Here is a 5,304-nt window from a genome sequence, read left to right on the forward strand (position 1 = left end):
TTGAGGTAAAGACCATCTATTCCAATTTTCTGTAAAGTTCTTGTCATGAATGGATGTTGGACCTTATCGAAGGCTTTTTCTGCATCTATAGAAATGATCATGTGATTCTTACTTTTGGTTTTATTGATATGGTGGATTACATTTATTGATTTATATATGTTGAACCATCCCTGCATTCCTGGGATGAATCCCACTTGGTCATGGTGTATAATCGTCTTGATGATTTGCTGCATCCTATTTGCCAATATTTTATTGAAGATGTTTGCATCTGTGTTCATTAGGGAGATCAGTCTATAGTTCTCTTTTTTAGTTGGGTCTTTCTCAGGTTTTGGTACTAGAATAATATTTGCTTCCAGGAATGACTTAGGAAGGATTGCTTCCCTTTCAATTTCATTAAATAGTTTGAGGAGTGTCAGCATTAGGTCTTCGTATTTCTTGTAGAATTCTGCAGTGAATCCATCTGGGCCTGGGCTGTTCTTTGTAGGTAAGAACTTAATTACATTTTCAATTTCATTAACAGAGATTGGGTTATTCAGCAGTTTTACATCCTCTTGATCTAGCTTTGGTACTTCATATGTTTCTAGGAATCTGTCTATTTCTTCTGTGTTATCAAACCTTTGAGTAGAGGTTTTCGAAATAGGTGTTGATCTTCTGTATTTCTGTAGAGTCTGTAGTGATTTCACCTTTTTCATTTCTTATTGCATGAATTTGAGCTTTTTCTTCCCTTTTTTAAATAAGATTGACTAGGGGCTTATCGATTTTATTTATTCTTTCAAAGAACCAACTCCGATTCGTTGATTCTTTGGATTGTTTTCTTAGTCTCTATTGCATTGATTTCTGCTCTGATTTTTATAATTTCCTGTCTTCTTTTGACTTTGGGCTTGACTTGCTCTTCTTTTTCCAGCTGTTTGAGGTGTAGCATCAGGTTATTTATTTGTATTCATTCTGTTTTCCTGATGTGGGAACTCAGTGCAATAAATTTTCCTCTCAGGACGGCTTTCATTGCATCCCATAGATTCCGGTAAGTTGTATCTGTATTTTCATTTTCTTTTAGGTGTTGTTTAATTTCTTCTTTAATTTCTTTTGTGACCCACTGATTACTCAATAGTGTGTTATTCAATTTCCATGTGTTTGCGGGATTTTTGCTGTATCTTTTATCATTAATTTCTAATTTCAGAGCGCTATGATCCGATAACATGCAAGGGATGATTTCAACTCTTTTGCATTCGTTTAAATATGTTCTGTGAGCTAATATATGGTCTATTTTAGAGAATGATCCATGTACTGCTGAGAAGAATGTGTATTCTGATGTTGTTGGGTGGAACATTCTGTATATGTCTATCAAACCCATTTGTTCACAGGTGTGATTCAGTTCTGTTATTTCTTTACTCATTTTCTGTCTGGTTGATCTGTCCCTTGGTGTCAATGGCATATTAAGGTCTCCTGTTACAATTGTGTTACTGATAATTTGAGTTTTCATTTCTGTTAATAGTTGTTTTATATAACTTGGTGCTCTGTAGTTTGGTGCATATATATTTAAGATAGTTATCTCTTCCTCTTGGAGTTTTCCCCTTACGAGTATGTAGTGACCTTCTTTGTCCTTTATGGTCATTGTTGGTTTAAAGTTCACATTGTCTGCAAACAGAATGGCTACTCCTGCTTCTTTTTGGATTCCTGCTGCATGAAGCATTGTTTTCCATCCTTTGACTTTCAGTCTGTGAGTGTACTTCTGGGTTAGATGGGTTTCCTGTAAACAGCATATGGTTGGATTTTGTTTCTTGATCCATTATGCTAGTCTGTTTCTTTTGATTTGTGCATTGAGACCATTTACATCAATGGTTATAACTGTTATATGCTGTTTAATTGTAGGAATGTTATCTCTCTGCTGTTGCATCTTTATCTTTCTGTTCTGTTTAGTTATCTGCTTTGCTTAGTGGTTTTTTTCCTTTGTGTATCTAAACTGTCTCTCAATATTTTTTGCAGGGTTGGCATGGTGTTGATGAAGTTCTTCAGCTGTTCTTTGTGATGGAAGTATCGTATTTCACCATCAATTTTGAATGATAGTTTTTCAGGGTACATTAGTCTAGGTTGGAAATCATTTTGCTTTAGGATCTGGAATACTTCACTCCATGCTCTTCTTGACTTTATTGTTTGTGCTGAGAAGTCTTCTGTGATTCTGATAGGTTTCCCTTTATAAGTGATCTGTCTTTTCTCTCTGACAGCTTTTAATAATCTATTCTTGTGTTGGATTTCCGGGATGGTGATTATTATATGTCTGATTATTATATGTTTGATTATTATATGTTGTTTTATTTTGGTTATGACTATTTGGAGTTCTATAGGCTTCACTGAACCTGATGTCAGTTTCTGATCTCATGCTTGGGAAATTTTCAGCTATTACTTCTCTAAATATCTTCTTGACATCCTTTATGTTGTCCCCTTTTCATTAATCCCTATCAATCTTATGTTATTTTTCTTTGCATCATCTTGCAGTTGTTGAATTGTTATTTCCTGATTCCTTGTTATTTTTAAAAGATCTTTCCTTTCCTGTTCACTAGCTGCAATCCTGTCTTCAAGGTCTGAAATTCTGTCTTCATTTTCATTGAGGCGGTTTTTACAACTTTCAGTGGAGTTTTTTTATTTCCTGTATATCTCTGTGCATCTGCATTATGTATTTTGTTTGTTTTTTATATTGCTCATCTAGGGGTTCTATCTTTTTGTTTAGTTCCTCCAATTTTTTAACTGTGTTTTCTTTAGATATATTCAGAATCTCTTTCATTTCTTTTATCATTTCTTCTTTTTCCTGAGAGATTATTTTGAGTTTGAAATCCTTTAAAGGTTCCTGGAATTGCTTGTTAATTTTAGTAGCTATTATGTCCGATACTTGAGGTGAATGGCATATATTTTCTTCTATATCGTTCCTAGGGTTTCTTGAGATGTGCTGGAGGTTTGAGGTTGTAATTTGGTCTTTCGTTTTGTCATTTTCCTATATTTGTGTATTTCAAGTGGTATTTGAAAGCTTCCTCAGGGTCTGTTGGAAATCCACTTCTATGTTCGCAGCTCCTGGGACTCCGACACCCAGTTCCCCCAAGCCACTGGGCCTCTAGAACCAATGGCCCTCTTCTGCCTGTTTAGAACTCCGTAGTTCCAGATAGGCTGGGCTCCAGGAACAGTGTGCGCCCACCTGCTTGCTTGGAACTCTACAGTTCTCTGAGCGCAGCCAGAATGGGGAGGCGGATGTAGGTGCCTCGGACCCACTTAGCCACTTCTCTGCACCTGGAAGGCTCGAGGGTCCCGAACAATCTGAGCTTGGGGCAGAGTGCACTGAGCACTTACTGCAGGCCGTGGGGCCTCTGGAACTGATGCTGCTTGCCTGCTTGCTGAGATATCCACCTTATTTCCCTTTTTTGCTTTATGGCAGTGACCAGAACTTCCAGCCCTGTGTGAGCGGCTGAGAGTAGACAGCTTTGGTTCCAGTCTGACTCTTTGGTTTGTTTGGTTCCAGTTTCACAATTAAGTATATGTTATCTCTAGGTTAGTTTTATAATGAGTCTATTAGCTTGAGTTGCTGTCATAAAAAAATATATACCACTTGCGTTTTAAACAGCAGTTTTTTTTTAATCTGTTCTGGAGCCTGGACGTCCAAGATCAACATACAGGCAAATCAGAATCTCGTGAGGTTGGCTTCATTCTTGTGACTTCGTGACTGAGAAAGAGAGATCTTTTTTGTGTGTCTCTTCTTACAAGGGCACTAATTCTATTCAGGGTGCCATCCTGTGACCCAGTCACTTCCCAAGGCCCAGCCTCTTAACACCTTTATGTTGGAGACTAGGACTTAACCTATGAAAATAAGGACATAAAACACTCAGTCCGTAGCACTCTGTCCAGTTGAGTGAGTTGATCTGTTCTTTTGCCTCTTTTCATTTCTTTTTATATTTCCTTTCCTCCTACCTTCATTATAAGCTGCAGAGACGCTGCTGTAGCCAGCCTTCAGCGTGGCCTCCGGGGCCCTTGTTTCCTTGTCTATTTCCCTAGTGTGCTCTTTCCCACGGGGAGTGGCTGCCTCAAGTAACCAGGGTGACGTGAAAATGGTGAAGTGACTCCCTAAGCTAGATCTTCATTGATGTTGCAGTTTCTGTCTGCTCTCTTAGATCATTTACTTAGAAGTCAGTCCCTCATTATGGGGACACAGTCAGCTGTGTGAGGAATTCAACATGGCCAGGACTGAGGCCTCTGCCAGTAGTGGTATCAGTGGGCTACTGTGGAGACCAGGCCTCCAGTCCTAACAAAGCTGATGACATCTTGACCAAAACCTCAAGAAAGGCTATGCTGCTGCCCAAATCCTGGCTCTCAGAAGTAGCATAATAAATGTCCAGGGCTCATTGCAGCTACTGAATTTTGAGCTGGCGATTGAACCCAAGGTCTGGTGTGTACTAGTCCCCACTGAGGTACACCTCCAGTTTTAGGAGGTGTTATCAGGAAGCAATAGGGAGCTAGGAGAGATGTCTTGATTTCCTATTCGAATGCACTGAGGAATGGGGCACAAGTTCCACAACAACGTGTTACTGTGCTGCAGGGCATGTCCCATGTCCCCCTGTGGGGGCAGCAGGTAGGCCTCCTTGAATACCTATCAAAAAACTTTAACTGCCTTTACCCTCCGCCCCTTTGAAGGGTTCAGTGTTTATAAGTGAGACTGCACAGATGTCTGTGCATGGGTCGGGTGTGCTGTACTGTGGAACATCTGTTCTGAGGTGATGGACAGCTTGAGAAGGGCACAGCTGCTTTGGAGTCATTTGGCAGTGGTGCTGACTGGCCTAGGGAAGTTTGGTGACTTCCAGTATTGTGTTAGTCACTTTCCCACTGTTTGGTCCAAATACCTGATGCCTACAACTTGAAGGAAAAAAGGTTTCTTTGGCTCACTGTTTTAGAAGATTCATTCCATGGCAGCTTGTTCCAAGGCTAAAACATTGCGGTGGAAAGGTATAGTGGAAAAAGGCCACTGACAGGAAAAAGGCCACAGCCAGGAAGTAGACAGTGAACAAGAGAGTAGAGGGTGACAAAGTGGCTGGTGATAAGACTTAAATAAATGATCAAAATAAGTGATTAAATAAGTGATCAAAATAAATGGTGAGTATTTAAATAACTGTGTTACAGTAAAAGACACATTGCCATTAGTCCCCCTCAGACTACTCCCTCTTGCTTTGAACACACTTTTCTCATTACTTTTGCTGTTTTCTGAAGCATTTTTGGAAGATCCTTTCATCAGTATCTTTAGGAAGTGTGATGAATTCAGTGAGTGCTACT

The sequence above is a fragment of the Cavia porcellus genome, unplaced genomic scaffold, assembly GCF_034190915.1.
Source record: "Cavia porcellus strain 051 isolate PalLab524CR breed Dunkin Hartley unplaced genomic scaffold, mCavPor4.1 scaffold_17, whole genome shotgun sequence".
Lineage (NCBI taxonomy): Eukaryota > Metazoa > Chordata > Mammalia > Rodentia > Caviidae > Cavia > Cavia porcellus.